We start from the raw sequence: 19,890 nt of genomic DNA, 5'->3' as shown, positions 1-19,890 counted from the left end.
TTTCAAATTCTAATTAACTTGATGCATTTTCAAATGAAAAGGATGAACAGCTTTCAATCATCTATTTGTATGTACTTTAATAGACAACTTTCACTAAAATAGAAGGGTTAAAATGAGAGAAATATGCCTTTTAGATTGAAAGTGCATATGATAAATATTTTTTGTAATTAACAGTTTATCAAAATAAGTGCTTCGATCATGCTAGTTTTCCATCCTATTGAAATTACAATAATGCTGTCTGTTTCGGTTAATATTGTGTTGGTGGTTTGCTCTCTGTTTGACTTTTACTCCCAAACTATTTATAGCAAAATGTCAATTCTTAATTCAGTATAATCAAGTCTGCTGAAATTTTTCATCAATTAAAGCTTGACAAATTAGTTTCTTTTTGACAGTTAGGATGGTTTTATCATTTATTAATATTCATAAGCTTTTTGGTTTTTGTCAACTGTCCATGTTGATATGTAACTTTTCCGCATTATATTCAAGTTATGCATATGCTTCCAAGATCCATGTCAAGACCAATATCGATCGTGCAGTGTTTCTGATTAGATGCAGGTCCCGAGGGATCCAATGTCATATTTCATTTCCATGGGATCTGACCTTTTTGTGGCTAATATTTTTGCCAATTCACTGAAATAAATAACAGTAATAAGTTTCCGTATCTTTTTAATTAACCACTGAAGCAAGATTTATTGTCAGTTTTAAATTTTAATTAAAAAATGAAATCTAGTTATCTGCCCCTTGATGATATTTTCTAAATTTTAATGATTTACTTTTACATGCATGATTAAGCTTCATTAAAATTTGATTGTATAATTTCTAAAGCATATCAATAACGAGATATTTTAATCCACAATTCCAAGAAATTTTGACTTGGATAAATGAAGTCTAGTTATCTGCCTCTTGATGATATTTTCTAAATTTTAATGATTTACTTTTACATGCATGATTGAGCTTCATTAAAATTTGATTGTATAATTTCTAAAGCATATCAATAAACAGATTTTTTACTTTTTTACTAAAATAACGAGATATTTCAATCTATGATTCCAAGAAATTTTGAATGGATACCTGCTTATACAATTTGTTGATGGGTGAGAAAGTACTTATATACTCCATCCTGGTACATTTTAATCGAGTCCAGTGCAATTTATACGTAATATAGTCACAGTGGGAATTTGGAATGATTAGAAGAATAGATTCATTTGTTATTTTCCGTAATTAATTTTGTTCTCAATGTCAATTAAAATTGCCGTAATATAAACCTTATAGTTTCCGTATTGATTGGCAGTGAACTGAATATGACACGTTTTGTAATGGAACATTATTTCTGCATCTCATGGGTATTAATTTTATGTAACTCATGTAATATTGCAAAGTTTCCTGTTGAATTATAAGATTCTGAGGTCTCTGAGGGCTGATAGATATGTATTGCAAATCATCTTGCATTCTTGATAATAGAAATTTAAGCTAATGTTGGTTTTAGAATTGATCATATTTCAACCTTGTTCTAAATAAATTTAGTCAAATCAAATGAACATGTTGAACTGTTTAATTTCTTTTTAATATCAACTCGTTCCTTTAGTATAAAAGAGGGGATCTGAGCCCAATAAGAAAGTATGACAACAAGCAAATTTTGCCCCCAAAAAAACCAGGGAATATTGGGAATATTTAAAGAAAATTAGGGCTCAGAGTAATTATTTGTTTTTAATTTACAAAATTGCATATTTACTGTAGATTTAGAAAGTATTGCTCGCATTTAGTATTGAGATATCAGGAAAACCTGTATAAAGATACATGGATCAGAAATTAGAATGGGAGTATTATTGTGCTACTCATCCAGTTGCATTTAAATTGCATTGATAAAGACCTCGAAATAATTTCTGAATTTACAGTAAAAGGGAAATTTAAAAAAAGAAATGACATTTTGTCCACATGCTACACATATTCCCTTAAAACTGGTTAGTTCAAAGTTGTATATGCGATTTAATTCTTTAATTGAATGAATATTATGTAGCTTTAACTGAAATAGTTTTAAAAATTTTGAATTTGGAAATGACATTTTGTTCACATGTTAATTGTACATCATGATTTCCTTAAAACAGCGGTTTGTTCAAAGCTGTAAATGAGATTTGATTCATTAAATTGAATGAATATTATGTACCTTCAACTGGGAGTTAAGGGATTTAGGGGTTTGGATGCTTTGACAGTAGATCAAAAGGTTCACCATACATGACAACTATGGATGATGGAGCTGCCAGCTTTCGATGATTATTTTCAAATTCCCCAAACCCACGATCAAACATTCCGATTATGATGTTTGACAGAAACAATAGATCATCATTATATAAATGACATTAGGTTCAAATGCCATGAGAATGTCGCCCAATAGCCACATCAAGAGAACACATAGATCATGTTGCATTAAATAATTATTTTAATGGTTCTCTGTAGAGATGGAAAGTCTGGTTGGCTTTGTGACATCGTGACAGGGAATATTTTATCAGTATTATTTCTTGATTTGACTGTTGTGTTTTTGAGTTGGTTTTTTGGGGGGGAGGGGGGGGGGGTGGCAATCTTCATTTTTGATGATACAGAATGAGATGAAATTATAAATTCAATGTATTAACATATTTTATTAAAATAAAATGAAAGAAAATAAGCATTGCTAATAAAATACAAAGAAAACCGGAAATTTAAATCATTCTTTTTAGCTTATAGACTTATTGAGACAGGAATTATAATTATACGGTTGCTATGCAATCATCAGCTTTGGAGATGAACATAGCTTCAATAATTTATAGTTTGCAGAAAGACTATGAAAATGTTCCTTTGTTTTTATGCAATGATATTCTTTAGAGGTTTATGCTGGGCACTTAGTGCATATAATGATGTCTTCGTGTACTTTATATAACTTGGCTTCTGGGTGTTGAACAGCATGATTTCATACAAGGAGATTATCGAGTTTGATCTAGGTTTTGGTAAATGTAGGCATTATATGATATTGTTTTGTTTCTATAATTGTCTGCAGGTTAATGGGCTGAAGCGAAGCATGTCTCTTTTTATATCTGACCTCAGATATAAATTTTGACAAGGTGAGATTTGGGGTAGATTTTTAATCCACAAACTTATTAAATATTTAAAATCTCAGAACAGCTTGTTTTCTTGTTTCAAAATTAAAATATGAATCATATCATACATTATTGTAGTAAATAAACGGCTTAATTTTTAAGACATTTATTTTACCTTTGGTCTTCGTGTTCTGTCGACTATATCATTTGTTTTCATTTTTCTCTTTGATGAATGTTCTTGTGTGTGTTTTTGCTGTATTTTTGACACATAGTGTGTCATTTCAGCGATATTTTAACCTTGTCATAAAGTGGGATATTTGACTAGCCATTAAACCAGGTTCAACTCACCATTTTTCTTTATATGTCCTATTACCAAGTCAGGAATTTTGCAGTTGTTATCAATTGGTTTGTCTATATGTATGTTGGCATTTGTTTTTGTTGCACTTCAGTATTCCTGATGTCCTTTTGTTTTCTTCTTATAGTTGGTGTGTTTCCCTCGGTTTTGGTTTGAAACCCAGATTTGAATTTTTCTCTCAATGCATTTATGACCTTTGAACACCAGTATACTATTGTTGCCTTTATTTTTTGTCAGTTTCTATATTATCCTTCTTAACTACTGTTCTTTAAATGCTTTATGCATATTAGATAAAACAAACATTATAGACATAAGTAAGAGAAAGCAACCTTAGAAGAGACGGCAAGAAAGAAAACATTTGTCTATCATTTATCTTTTTGTTGTTTTTGAATTGCTGTCTCAATGGCATATTCTCTACATCTTCCATTCAAATCTTAAAGTATGGAAGACATTTTTCAAGTTATATAAGACTAATTTTTAATTAGAATTGTTTTCCATTTTAAAATACTTTAGTTTGGATTTAATGATCATTAATGCTTCTCTGTGACTTCGTGACAGGGAATATATTATTAGAATTATTTGTGGTGTTCTAAATATGGCATTTTTGCATTTTTTCTTCCTCAAATGATTATACAGACTAAAAGAAAATTACTAATAGCTCTTCTAGTTAAATATGAAAAAATGAAAATTAGACAGTAAAAAAATACACTGAAAACAGGAGATTTAAATCTTTCTACAAAGTTATGATTTATTAAAACAAATTATAATTATACATTAGCTGTTCATTATATTATAATTGTCTCAAGAAGTTTTTTAGGGGGATGAACATCAGTTCAATAATTCCAGTTTGTAGAAAAACTAAAATGTTCCTTTGTTTTTCTGCATTGATCTTTTTTAAGGGTTTGTGCAGGGCACTGCAAAAGATCATGTCATCGTGTACTTTATATAACGTTCCTGTAGATAGTTAGACAGCATGATTTCATACAAGCACATTAATGACTTTGAGCCACCTTTTAGAAAACTGAGCATTCTTTTGATATGGTATTTTTAATTATTGGTTTTCAAATTAATGACCCAACTGATGGCTCTTAAGTACCTCCTAAGTTGAAAATTGGATAAGCTTGAATTGGGGTCAACTTGCAGGAGACAATTTTATTAAATATTGAGAAATGAACAGCCTTTTTGTTGCACTCCTGCAAAAAATGTTAGATTAAAAAGAAAATTGGGAATTAAACTGCATCTCGAGAAGAAAAGGTAATATAACCATACACCTAACTTTTATATTTGTGCTGTTGGGCTGTGTCTCGTTAAAATAAACCCTCACATATCCTTTCAAAATAATTTTGGAGGATGATGTGCATGCAAGTTTATTAGGAAAACAATTGCTAACTATAAAGAGTACTGGATTTTAAAAAATAAAGTAGCACATACAACTGAACAATAGCAGTTAGTTCATAGACATTTATCTTTAGTTTGACATCTTTGTTTTTGCCATTATAATTATTTTGGTTCCCACTCCTTTTTCATCTGTGAGGTGTCTGAAGTGACATGAAAATAAGTCAGAAATCTCGTGTAATTGCTTCGAGTTAAGAAGACTTTGAAGGCGTTTTGTATATTTAATTATATTTTTCGATCATTTGAGGGAGTATAATCTTTCAGCGCCAGAAGATTATTAGAGTATTGTGATTGACATACCATGTACATTCCAATTTAATATTTCTTTTGTGGAGATTTAATAGGTTACAACTGTTTGCTGACCTATCTATTCATTAATTTTCAAAAGAAATATTTAGATCATTTACTGTGTAAATGGGTCATCTACTAATGAAAAAATTATTGATATCTATATATATGGTGTCTGATTTTAAATATAGGCAAACAATTTAATGCAGATATATTATTGTGGGTGTTCTAATTATTTCCCTTATATATAGGTCATCAGCTAATGAAAAATTAGTTATGATCTAATATTAAATGGTAGTTTTTTAGTTATTAAAAGTATAGACATGATATTAAACATCAGATTTATTTTTGTACAGTAGTTTTAAGTATTCAGCTGAAAATATGAACACAAACAAAATGACAGATACCACTTTTGTATATACATACTCATGTAGCATTTTAATTAAAACCATATTTTCATATACATCAATTTTTTTCCTTTCCAGTCTTTTCAACAACAAAAAACTAAGTTGATGCCACTCTAAACTTTACAGTGAAAGAACTTTAGGAACATTTTCCTGCAGGTAACTATCCATGTGTTAGCCTTAGTGTTTGCCAAAAGTAATAGGGCCAGGAAAGTATTGGACTTTGTTCAATTGTCATTTTTCTTCTATTTCATCTTTGACCGTTTTATTTTGTGTAGGTCAAGTCTATCTTCTAAGCCCATCTCCTTCAACATAATTTTTAAGTGGACTTAGGTTTATTTAACATAATGATCAGAATGTTTATTAAATTTATTTTATGAAACTACCACTATTGGTGTATACATTCAATATTTATTTTATGAATACGATAAGTCACCGACTTTCACTTTTAAGTTGGCCTTAAGTCAATTCATAAAAATTTAAATCTCCATATTATATGAAAACTAAGCATAGCCTTTCGGTGTATTTTGATTTAAATCGGCTATTATTGTTTAAAATTTTGATATCTGCCTGTCAGTTCACATAAACTAGCATGTTTTTATGATATGAATACAAGATAAGCGGAACGTTTTAATCCAATTTGTCATGAATCTACATGTCTAGCTCCTTTAATGGTACACACCTGAGTTGTTGGACTGGAAAAAGAAGAAAAAAGTTCAGCTTGTGTTAACAGCACTACTGGTACTCTTTATAGTTGGAAAGTGGATCTGTTTCTTATATTTGTTCATTATCATTTTTTCAAAGATGTGCATTATGTTGATTTCTTTTTTAACATCTCAGAAATAGTTGATACTAATTGTAAAATGAACAATTGCTGCACTTAATGGTCGATTTTTAAATGACCAGTTGAACTCTGTCTGAGTTGCATATAATTAAAGTACATGCATTTGAACGAAAAATCTCTGCTGCCTCAGTACAGAGGTGCTTCCTAAATTTTCTTTATAAACTACTATAACAATTGCCTCCTCCAAATTTGACAATTTATAAATCATTCTGTAAACATAATGTAAGGAATATCCAGAATTTACAATTCAATCTTAAATGACAATATTACCATTCCCTCTGCTATATGTTATGTTGATAGTTTAGTGACGAAGTACCTATAGTGCACTGACAATTTTAGGATCAAGCGTGATTTTTCAGTTTTTCGATTTCAGATTCATTGCATTTCTGTGAGTCTGAAAGGGGGTTTACAGAATTGAAAATAAGTGGGCTTAGAAAATAAGAAATTCAGAAAAATGGGTCAAAAATAAAAACAAGAGAATATATAAACTAGGTGCTAAAATATAAAGAATGACAATGAATATAGAAAAGTGGCCTAAAAATTAAGAAATGAAGACCCAATTATCACATCCAAACACTGTTGTGTTTGACACCTGTTGACGATAATATTTGTATGACTCTGTATATATATGTACAAGGCTGTATTGTGATCAACAATATTCAATCTTGTTTTGCACTAGTGCGTGTGCATACATTCAGATTTTATATGGTCATGATGTAATACTATGCAACTTGTTTATTTGTAGTACACTGTACTAAATGACGGACAGCGACATCATTGTGAAAGTGTTTCTCACAGTCTGGTAACACCTAGCACAACCTATTGTAAACTTTCTATACAAACAAAACAAACCAACGGTACTGTTTTTCATTCACGATTTGACATATTTATCAGATTCTCATTGAACTCTTTCTTTAGTTAATTATTTGCCGATTTCCTTGGCCAGGTTTTTACTATAGCCTCAAAATTTACATAGTCTAACAATACATATATTGTGCATGTAAAAATATATTTGACGTGTTCCCATTATCAAGATTAAATGTTTATATGATCATATAAAACTTATACACCTGAATGAGCCGAGCTTTTAATACAAAGTTTTTAACTTGAATTTAAACAGTGTGTTCACAATATTGACTTGAATGCTTTTGTATACCTCGAGACATACATGATGAGTTTATGAACTTCTTTCAACGTTATTGATATGTTTTGATGAATTCAGATATTTACATGACAGAGTTTGTTCAGTGTTAGACGTTTATACATTCATAATTTGTGTTGTTTTTTACACTTTTAGATATTAAGTTTGGACATTTTCCAGGTCACCGGAAGCAAGCTGTTATATAGCGACGGAGGAAAATTATTGTGAAATTAAATTCCTAAAGGTAATTTTGATGAATTTGATTCTCAGAATATTTTGATTTGTACTTGATTATTTGTTCGTATGTACTTATACCAATTTGAATATTTTTTGTTTTTAAAATATATGTAAAAAGTAAAATCATGTCAAAAATTTAAATGGATTCATAGAAATTATTCATGGTGAAAAAAAGTTTCTGCATACAATCAGACTATTTCATCTTGTGAACTTTTTACAATATTACGTCTGAACAAATAATGCACAAATCATGTTATTTTATGTCACGCTGCTAAGCTTTGTAGAATTCTGTGTCTGGAAGATGATTTGATTTCACAAATAGAGAAACCTTATGAGATGGATATTTTTTGTTTTGACTTTCTTGACAAACATGTTTTGAAAAATGTGATTTATAAAGTGACATAAATTAGAACTTTTAACTTGTATTCAGAAATCGGTCATATTTGTTTTTGTGGTACAGGTGAAATTATGATTTTAATTCGAAGTAATCATTTCGATGAATGAGAACTAGGTTAAAAAATTTGATAATTACCTGGAATAAGTGTTTACTAAATGCAAAGGTGTACCTATATACTTCTGCATAAATGTATAGTGTATTTGAATATTTAATGCAAGCATAATCTATAAACCACATGTGAGCAGGCGACAATGGACAAATTACATCAATTTTTGCATCCACTTTTGTCAGGTTCATTCTTTCTAGCAACCTATGGTTTCTAACAGCCTATTTGTTTATGTGTTACATATTTGTTTTTCCGTTCATTTTTTTACATAAATAAGGCCGTTAGTTTTTTCTTTTGAATTGTTTTACATTGTCTTATCGGGGCCTATTATAGCTGACTATGCGGTATGGGCTTTGCTCATTGTTGAAGGCCGTACGGTGACCTATAGTTGTTAATGTCTGTGTCATTTTGGTCTTTTGTGAATAGTTGTCTCATTGGCAATCATACCACATCTTCTTTTTTATAGGCTGTGTTGCTAATAGTAATAGGAAACTCAGAACTGAATATGAATCCAAGAGTACTGTGGATTCATTATCATTCGTTGGGTACCAATTTTCGTGGGTTTCGTGGGTACAAGTGAACCACGAATTCAAATGTTCAACGAATATCATGTTTTCAATAGGCTATGCATACAGAGATTAACAAAACCACGAAATAAAATATCCACGAATATGCAAGTTTTTGGCAATCCACGAAAAATTGATACCCACGAAAATAAATGAATCCTCAGTATGAGACGTATGCATCAATGTGACAACAACCCAATGAAACAAATTACCAAAAGACGTCTTGTATAGGTGTTTTTACATTATGAATATACATTAATCCTCCCAAGTTTAGAAGAGCTGTGCATCAATTTATTAGAAACTGTAAGATCTCAGCCATTAAATTCCCTAATTAACAAAACTATAGGTTTTGACAATCACTGCAATTAGGTTGTAACAAGCACTTGTAACCCTATTTGATATTTTGACCCTCCCCCTTTTTATCTTGATCATGTAACAAACAAACAGTACATAAAAGGATGTTAGATAAAAATCAGTTGAGGTAAAAAAAACACTTAATTTTGAAATGAAGTTTGTCAGAAAATCTTCATGTGTGAAGTTATATGTGACATTATTTTTTATTTAGATGTGACCTCAAGAAAAATATATGGTTTTTGCTCATTATTGAAGGTTGTATGGTGACCCAAAGGTGGTTACATCCGTGTCCTTTGGTCTTTGATGGATTGAGTTGTTTCATTGCCAATTATACCACATATCCTTATTTGTATTTTTTTGCACCATTTATATGTAAACAGTTATAAACTAGATTGTAAAATATTTATGGGAAAATGTATATTACAGTTGTTTAATATTTTAAGGCTATTTACTATTACAGCATTAATATACATACTCTTAAGCTGATATTATGTGCGGTGAAGAAAAGTTAGTATAAGGCCACATTAATCAATGCAAAAATTTGTACTTTTTATTGAAAATAATCTTACCTAACAAATACATTTAATAAGTAAACAAATTAGTGTCTTCACGCATTATGCTTTACAATATTTGTTAAAGAGCATTAACTAACTTTATGTCTGACTCTTGAAAAAAGATTATCGTATTAAAATTCGTCTCTGTCATTGTTATGTAAGCAAAAATACATTTAAGTTTCTAAGGTGTCAGGAAATTGTACTATGATATGTAGTTTGTCTGAAATCATTGTCCAAGTTGATGACTTGAGCAATCGTCCTAAATATAAAGGTCAGATAAAGTTTCAAATACTTGCAACCTAGTTCCTCTTGAATGAGGCTAGGGTATTCCCCTTGACACAAATCAAAAGCTTATATTTGGTATATATATACATGTATTGATATATATGATTGCATCTGTTTTCTTTGATGCACCAATATGGTAGTTCTGAGTGACTTATGATGTAAAGGTAATTTCTTGTATTGTTGACTTTTATTCTTTCAAGTGAGTATTGGTTTATTTTGATCTTATCCAAATTTTTAAGATTTTAATTTTAATATGGGGACGAAGTCCCCAAAAACAGTAGAAAATTCAATAAAAAAAAAAAATCGGGAAAATTTCCCGAATTTTTCATTGTACTAATGAACTCAAAATCGTTCAATTTTTTTTATGTCATGTTTTGAAATCCCGGACCTGCGCAGAAATGTACAATATACTTTCTTTTTCCGGTCTCGTTTGTATGAAACTTTGAGTAAAATATATATTTATCAGTCCAGTATAAAATAGGAAGAAACGCGCAATACCAATTTCATTTTTAATAATTCCTTGATATGAAAAAACGTTACCTGATGATAGCGTTTCTTTGTTTACATTGCATATGACGTCATAATTTAAATAACGTCACAACTAAAATCCCTAACAACAGAACCAAAATCGGAAACGTTACGGTATTTCCGTTTCTTTTTTTTTGACAAATAATTAAGTTACAAAAAATAATTCATAGACTTCGTCCCCATTTACAGGTAATGCCTGCCTCATATTAATTATAATATCTTGAATTTTTTTTTTTTTTCTCTCAGAATGGGGCTACACACTAGATAAAAAGTTTTCTTTTATGAGCAAAACATGTGCTTAGAATAAGCAAGATATGGGGATATGTCACTTAGACATCAACCCAATAAAACAAGTCGTCATGATCTATAGGGATCAACAAACCTTCTTCAGTAACAATCAGGTCACAAATGTTATTAGTTCTAAATTGTCTTGTATAGAACCATTTGACTCAAAAACTATAAAAGATCTGCTATCAATATAAAATTAATGATAAAATCACAATAACCTTTCAAATATAATGTGGAGCTTTTTGGGGGAGGAAAGAGTAAATATTTTGAATTAAAGAACCTAGCAACTTATAATCAAAAGTAATTTTTTAACATAAACAGGTTCTAGTATCCTTTTGATTTGTTGTAATAATTTAAAATTAAAAGTAATTTTGATTGGATGTCAACATTCTAAAGATTATAAGTCTTCTCTGGGTTTTTTCTTAGGTTGTACAAATTAACCATTTTCTTTCTTTGACCTCATTTTCAAATGAACTTTCTCTACTGGAAGTTAAGCAAACAACAATCAAACAACAGAACTAAGCTAATTGGTTTAAAAGCAGCTGTTTCGTTATAAAGCCTGAAAATAATTTACCTTTTCAATTTTTGTTTGATTTTAAAAGGGGTAAAGAAAGACTAAATTTTAAAATAAACATTTTCCGTTGAAAGGGACATTGTTTGATAACTGAGGTAAATATACCATGAGCGTTCACTGAACTTGCTGCCACGAACAATTCGGTACAGTTTGATTAGTTATATTACGATCAGAAATAGACGTGTTTAATAACAATCTAACTATAATCACACTTACAAACAATAACTGACTTTTTGAACTCTCAGAGGTGTCGCATAAAAACACATTTAAACACACTTTGATCACAGCGTCCTTATCGTGACCGAATCACCTTAAATCTTTCATATTGTTCAGCAAGGTATAAAAAATAATGGTGTAAAACCTGGGGTTATTTGAATCCGTCATTTCTGTATCAAACACTTTTGGATAGTCACAGATTCTATAACAGTAAATAAAATATTTTAAAATGACAAAAACGGAATGGTATAGTCTGAAATCTGGTCAACAAGTGTTTTAGATGCTTTTGGTGGTGATGATATATAGTGGCAAATTTTACACGCATAGTCAGGAATTGAGATAAGAATATGAAACCTGCTTTTACCACAATCTAACAAATAATTCTGACTTTAAACAAACCTGCTTGTTGTTGCTTCTCCTAAAAATTCCTAGATGCTTTTCAAAAAGGTATTGAACCCATTTTAAAGTCTTTTATAAAGAAATTTTCTAGTTTGGGGTCTTTTAACATGCATACTCCAACACTATATGTCATATCAACATTGATAACAAAAACATTTACTTAAGACCATTTATAGTGTATCTGTTGAGCAACAAATCTTGAATATACTTTTTTCATATGCTTAAGATGTTTTCTATGGTTTTTTTCATGGTTTGTTTGCTGATTCATTGTGTATAATAATAATGCACTCCCCCATCTCCTTGACATCATGTTTTCAAAGGATTTTTACCCTATTTGAAAATAAAAAACCAACAGACATAATTCTGTGAGTAGGTGCAATTTCAAAGGAGTAGATAAATATTAAAATTGTAATTGCGCCTTATCTAAATGTCAAACAGATTTGTCAATTTGTAAATTACGTTAGCATTTCCTATATGCTCTAAATTGTCAATTGAAATTTTTGAAACGTAATGATCTGTTTCCTGCCCCAGCTTTTTTGTAATGGTGAATAATTTACGTTGAATGTCAGCTTGATTCCCAAGCCATGCGGAATGTACCCTGCCGATAAAACTAGATTCATTTGTTAAGTTTCTGTAATGCACGTTTCAGGAGACAGATCTGTTGATTTGACGGATATAGAAACTGGCATGAAATGTATTTGTTACAGAATGGTTTTCCCTGCTTGATATCACTGAAATCTACATATAACGAAATTAACAATGTATTAGTCAACTAGACGAGTTTATAAGAAAATGTTTTTAGAATTGTTAGTCTGTGTTTTTGTAAGGGATTATGAATTTAGCGAATTTTAAAGAATCGAAGCACCTGGTCCATTTAAGCTTTACATGGTAGACGTAAAAAGTAAACTCTTGAAAAATATGTTAAGCTTTTATTTATTATGACTGAAATGGACCGAAGTTTGAATGCATGTTATGTCTATAATTCAGACTAGACACTTGCATACCTTTGTATTTATAAGCATGATAAGGAGATTTTATAAAGTCCTTTTGTATATAAGATGTAATGCTATGTCTCAGGATATCAATATGCCGATATTTCTTTATCAAATAAGGATATTTAGGTATTAAACACTGTTGGTAGTAGTTATTGATACATATTTGATAATGTGAAACTATTGTAGATACGAAATAATGGTAACTTATACTGCATTAAAAGAGAATGATATATTCATAAATTATCATGATACAAAAAAAAAGATTGAACTGTTGTTATGTAAGTAACATTTTGTACTGTATAAAAAAAGAATGATACATATTTAAAATGACATTAAGTATATATTCAGTAAAAAATTCTGTAATTTGACTATATAGGATTCACCTGTTTGGATACAAAGACTAATTGTGATATATGTGTGTGTGTTACAACGTTTTTTTCTATGTGATGTTCCACATGTTTGTTCATGTTTTTTCTGAAAACAACAAGATAGATATATGAATTGAATGATTTTGTGATTTTTTATCTGGTTATTTGTTTTTTGGGGGAATTTTTTGTTGGACTTTTGTGTTTTTAGGGGAAAAGTTAAACATTTTGACAAGGTATTATTTATAATGGATGGCTTAATCATTATTTAATGAATTGCCTATTATGAGTGATTTTTAACAAGATTTCTTCATTCAAGTAAGATTGAGTATTTGTTATAATAAAATAGGGCTAAAAGATACTTTTTTAAGGCAAAATATTTCTAGTCCTTTAACAACCAAAGTAAAATTGGCCTGTTTATCATTGATTTGATTGGGAAAATGAATTTAAGCTAATTTGCCATGTCAAAAAAGAACAGTGAGTGAGTGGATTACTTTAAATAGATAAAAAACACTGTTTACTAACAAATGGTAATTCAGTGGCTGATCCAGAGGGGGGTTCTGGGGGTTTGAACCCCCCCCTTTTTTATTGATGAGTAATGCATTTGAATGGGGACATAAAGTTGAACCACCCCCCCTTTTTATTATCCTTGGTTGGGAACACACACACATCCCACCTTTAAAAAATGGCTTGATCTGCCCCTGTAATTTATGTTTTGACTTTAAAACAATGCCTACACATAATAACTAGAAATGACAGCCATATTTGATAAAATTGAGAATGGAAATGGGGAATGTGTCAAAGAGACAACAACCCGACCATAGAACAGACAACATCCTACTACTTTAAATCCAAATAAACAAAATGAAAAAGGTTCAGGCAGAAAGTGTATAAATCTGGCCATCAGAATTAGGTCACTGTAAGATTTTCTTTAATGAACAACATCTTCTTTCCTCTTGATGTCATCAATAAACTTAGCCTCTAAGCTGTTTAAGAAAAAATCATTGACTGTTGTTCAAGCTTCTTATTTTTTCGATCTCCAAATAATTTCTTAGAAAGTAATATTGATCAAGAAATTTCCTTCATGAATTTTTTTCTTAATTTCTTGTCTCTGGTCGTCGTAGCGACTGAGTGTTTCATAAGTGATAGTTCGGCATGCAATGTTAGATGAATTTAGGATTGTCTTCATAATCTTTGTCAACGACAGTTCTGATCGGCTGACAAACGAGAACGTGTACACGATGGTGACAGATAACTTCAGCCGATATTGATTTTAATCATCTGTTCATAAGGCTATGTAATTAAAAGTAAATCTTATATGCCCCATTTTTTTTCCAACATTGCTATATGACAGTGCTATGATTGTTGCAAACAATGGATAACTCAAGATGGATTATTTTGTGACTTTCTGACAAACTTGAAATAAAAAAATCTTTTGTTGTATTTTTCCAGTTTGAATGGTGAGTACGAAAATTTTGCAATCTAGAATTTTTTCAAAAAAAGATAGAAATTGTTATTTTTTACACTTTAATTTCTTTTAAAACGATACAAATATTTCATAATATCAAGCTTCCACGAATAAAGTAGGTTATTTTTTACGGAGGAGAAACTAATCGTGTGTGTGTGTTATTTTTCATTTTTGTTGTTGTTGATTTTTACACAATCTATCCTCACAAGTGACTGTTTTGTACTGTTAAATTGATTTTAGAATGATAAAGATTGTCACGAACAGTTAGTTTTTATTTTCTTAAGTGGGCTTTGTTTATCCTTTTAAGACTGCACGATTGGGATCTCTTGATATTTCTGTTACAAATGAATCGAGAAGACAGTTTCCTTTAATTGATTACATCATCGGAAAAGAAAGTAATTTGCAGATGTGACTTCAGGCTTTATGTTTTGTGATAAATTGTGACGAAAATGCAGCTGTTCTTTGCATAAGTCTATAGTGTTTTTCAATCTGACCTCTGAGGTTTTTTATTGTTTCTAAAATAAGGCAATTATTAAGCAATATTCTTTTTAGATTTTTTATGTTCATCAAGTTCTATTGAGGGTATAACATATATTTGTCTTTTAGAAAGAAAAAATCATTTTTTGGTTTATTTAAAAAAAAAAAAAAAATCGCCTCGAAAAAAACAAGAGGGAGCAAAAACTGCAAAAGCCATTTGGCCACTTAGGTAATATTTTAAAAGATGTCTTTGCATTTGGTAAATCAGTATAAATATGTTAAAATGCATGTACATTGTATAAGTAGTTAAATGCACAAAGATGGCTTTATTTAACATTCCTTGTTGGACTTAAAATTTGATTGTAAGTTTTTGCTTTTAATTAAAATGGATTACACATGTATAAATTTCAATCAAGTTATTTCATTTCACTTTTAATCTGTTAAAGTATTTAATTAATTTCAATTACTGAAATAAAATGCACTTTAAATGCATGTGGAGGGTTTTAATTTACAAATGTATAGCTTTGATTTATATAGTCAACATTGTTTTGCAAATATTGCAGTTAGAATTTAATCTAAGGATATTAAATATTTATTTGAAAATAACTAAAATAGAATTACAGTGTTTAAATTTTGAGACAAAGATTTATAACTCATTATGTAATGATAATAGCGTTGTCTGGGTTTGATGCGATGCTTCAAGAAAATTTTTTTAGAATTGTAAAAGCATTGTCGGTTGCTTGTATTGATTGGTCTAAGCCAACATCTTATTATAGTTAATTGGACATGCAGCAGGGTCTCCAAGCTACAATTTCCCTTAGTAATCAGTTTGATTTAGAAGTCCAGTCTTAATTCGGTTATACATTAAGATGTCTAACAAAGAACACGGGATAAAATCGGAGAGAATTCTATCGTGAGTGATGGATTAGTGATTTTTTTCGACATTTGAGGTCAGACTGAAAGCCAAAATAGCATTTGGAGAGGGAAAAGATAAAAACATCAAAGGACCGAATTAGTTTAAGGATTTTTTTATTGTCATGCTTCTAGTGTCTTGAATTAGATTAGTTGGACAGGGTTGGATAAAATTGGATGTGTATTGCGTTATACTTAAGAAAGGAAGGTTATACTTTGGTAAATATGTTATTTTATTATTCCATTGTGTTTTTGGAAAATGTGCTATTTTATTAATTATTTATAGTTTAGTAAACAGTTTTACAAATAAGTTCAATTGTTTTTAGGTAAGCATAGTACATAAAGATTTCAAGCAATTAACAATAAAGAATCAATGAAATTTTTAACTGAATTGAATTTTTTATTTAAATAGAGACAAAGTCAGATAATTTTGATAAAAGGTAAAATTGATTTAGTCTAATGTTTGTCTACTTATATGTCAATAAATTTCAAAGAGACTCTGTACAGATATAGGTCAGAATAATTGACTTTTAGTGAGAACCATCTACAGGGAGGCAGATAATCCCAATGTCGATATATATACATACAGTCCAATTATACTTATAAGATAGGATTTTTGCTTTATAGATTAAGTGTCAATCTTTATATAAATGTCTGTTTTTAAAGGTTTCTGCATTTCGTGTATGTCTGCCACACACTGTCCTTAATATCTCTTTTGATAAGTTTATTTGTTTGTGTTCTGAGTGCCACACCAGATCTAAGTGGTTATTTGGTGAGGGATTCATATTTGTTAGTGGATGAGCTGGAGTACATGTAGCAGAAAAAAACACTGCACTTGCTTTCTTCTTGAAATCTGGCAATTCTTGTCAGTAAAAATCAGAGTCAAACGCACCTTTCCATGAGTTACTAAAGGTTTGAACTATTTATAAAAACTTGAAGAGTGGACAGGCTGACACTATCATTATAGTTGATAAAGTTTTGATTTGCTTTTAATTATTTGACTACACTTTTGTCTTTAAAATGGAATAAAAACATGTTAGTATAAATAGAAAAAAATAATGGGGGAAAAAAAGTCTTTATGCAAATTTATTACTTTTTTTTCTCTCAATAAAATAAAATATTATGACATGAAACACTGTTTCAAGATTTTTATGAAAGAATATGTCTTAAACTTTTCCTTAGTTTACCTTTTAGTTAATTTAAGGAAGTATTTTACAATAAAGGAAATGGTTATATATATCTATAGTCCTATTTCTAAGAAGTTGTTCTATACAGGAGTAATGACCTGTTTAATATTTGTGTGTTTCATAAAAACAAAACATTTTATCAACGTCATTATCTGGACCACAAATGGTTATTTAGCATATTTAATGTATTATCTAAATAGGACTTGCGGAAAGGTTGTTAAATTTTGATGTATTAATCATATAAAGTTATGAGCTTCTGGTTTACCAAATACATGTTTTGATTGTATCAATAAGATTGTTTTTATGTTAACATAAGCTAAACACATTTCTAATGATAGAAACACTCAGATATGACTCTGATTTTTTTTTCTGCTCAAGAAATCATAGTCATCAGAATGATTTATGTTGCTCATGGCTACCTATTATTTTTTGTTATCTTTAAATAACATGAGATTTTTTTTGGAGATTTGATAAAAATCTATACTGAAAATAATATTACAATATGGAAGGAAATTCTTAAAATTTGAGTGAAAAGCACTTCAATTGTATTTTCTGGACACCTTCTTTGTGACCATAAGAGTTTAAAACCTTCAAGTGTGCAGATGAGTGGAATAGGGGGTGTTACTGTATCCCCAATTACTGGAAAAATAATCATTGAATCCTGAGTTCTAGAAAAAAAATGAATCCTTAATTCCCAGTGCCTTTAAATGTAAATTCTTAATTCCTGCTAAAATAATGGCCCAATCCTGACGAGCTTAAAAGATCTCCCCCTGGGGTTTTTTACCAGGATACAGGAAAGATCAAGTATACTAGTATGTATGACCTTGACAGTGTTTATTGATTGACATCAGGTTACTGTTGGTAAATAAGGCCACACCAATTTAATTTCTTGTTCTACGGATTTTTGGACTTCAAAATTTGGGGCGAGCGAGCGATTTGAAAATTTAAATAAAAAAATATTTAATTTGCAAATTTTTGAGGCGAAGCTTGAAAAGTAGAGGCGAGCGATTATAATTTTTTTTTGTAAACATAAAATAGTAGGTTTTGACAATATTAAAGCTTGATTTATCACTTGTACTTTGACATTTCTTTAATTTCTGAAGTATTTTTTCCCTGTTCACCAAGAAATAATTAAATCTGGTCTATATATGACATGTATGTGTGACTGACAATGAGACAATTCTCCATCCAAGTCATAATCAGTTTGGGGAGAACCCCTTAATGTTATAAATATCCCTTTTACATGTTTTATGAGGGATCAATATAAGTTATAATATATTTGTTTGTACAAAAGGGCTCACATTTTCTCAAAGAACTATATATCTATCTGGTATTAAATGGTCAAAACATGTCCAAGAATTTTGTAATATTCCTGGACTTTAACCATGTTAACACATTTACTTTAACAGTTTAATATTATTCAAAATAAGTGAACCACTCTTTTAGAAAAAGTTGTTTAAAATATGATGTAACTCTCCTCTTTTTGGGTACAAAATTCTATGTTTTCAAAGGTTTTGTATAGAAGAACTATACATATCCTTGGTATTTCTATTTTCTTTTCTACATCAGTAAAATGACCCCTTGTCCATGTTGTCTGAGGGAGGGTTGTTCTCAACCTGATATAAATAACAAACACAGGTCAAAGTACGGCCTTTTACACAGGGCTTTGATACAGACCAAACAGCAGGCTATAAAGGACCCAAAATTATTAGCGTACACAATTCGAACAAAAACCAACGATCTAATTTATATATCATGTACATCCAAACGGGAAAAATTATACCAATGAACAACATTACCAAACGATAACTGCTGAACGACAGGCCCCTCAATCAATCAGGACAGGTGCATAAACATGCAAAGGCTATGGATAGTTTTGTTTCGCCAGCATACAATATAATTGCAGTTGAAGGCAAACCTTCAGAAGTTCTTTGTACTTTATTCTAACAACGACATGTTTTGATAGGGAATATAAGTAAGGGGGAAAGTAACCAATTTTTTGTTCTTTACTCCGGTATTTCCGCTGATATAGATTTATATCGGAGATACAAATCCTTGATCGGAGCACTCCCGCTTTGGATATATAAGTAGGTTTCATGCTGAAACAAATATTCTCACAGATATTTACAAAGTGTGCTGGGGTGCTTTTATGTTTAAAATCGTTATATACAGGTTAGACTGTGATTTTAAAAACACATGTTGATATCTTTTTATAATGTTTACAAAAAAAAAACGGTGCGGGAAATGGACATGATTACATTTCCGGATGCGGGAAGCGGGAATATAAAAAAAATAAAAAAATTCTGTTTTGAAAAAAATAGGTGCGGGCGGGTCCGTCGAACAAGGAATCAAATTGGTGTGGCCTAAGGATATTCATTTCACAGTTTGTTTTTTCCATGAATTTCTTTCACACTGTAAGTCGATCCCCCCATCACATCAATAGTGTTGATCTGTACAAATTATCAACTCAATTGATATTTTCTC

General features: G+C 30.1%; 1 protein-coding gene across 7 annotated transcripts in view; it reads left to right on the top strand.

Annotated features, from left to right (window-relative positions):
- LOC139486049 (oncostatin-M-specific receptor subunit beta-like) overlaps positions 1-19,890 on the top strand; it is a 93,152-nt gene that overhangs the window by 34,720 nt on the left and 38,542 nt on the right. For 2 of the 7 annotated variants that reach the window (XM_071270812.1, XM_071270772.1), the window contains exon 1: positions 7,450-7,742. The gene's annotated coding sequence lies outside the window, so the exon portion shown is untranslated. Of the gene's footprint in view, positions 1-5,594; positions 5,673-7,004; positions 7,215-7,351; positions 7,743-19,890 lie in introns of those variants that run through there. The other 5 variants (XM_071270795.1, XM_071270743.1, XM_071270803.1 and 2 more) reach the window with 5 other exon arrangements.

The sequence above is a fragment of the Mytilus edulis genome, chromosome 1, assembly GCF_963676685.1.
Source record: "Mytilus edulis chromosome 1, xbMytEdul2.2, whole genome shotgun sequence".
NCBI classification, from domain to species: domain Eukaryota; kingdom Metazoa; phylum Mollusca; class Bivalvia; order Mytilida; family Mytilidae; genus Mytilus; species Mytilus edulis.
This window is presented reverse-complemented; position numbering and strand designations above follow the sequence as displayed.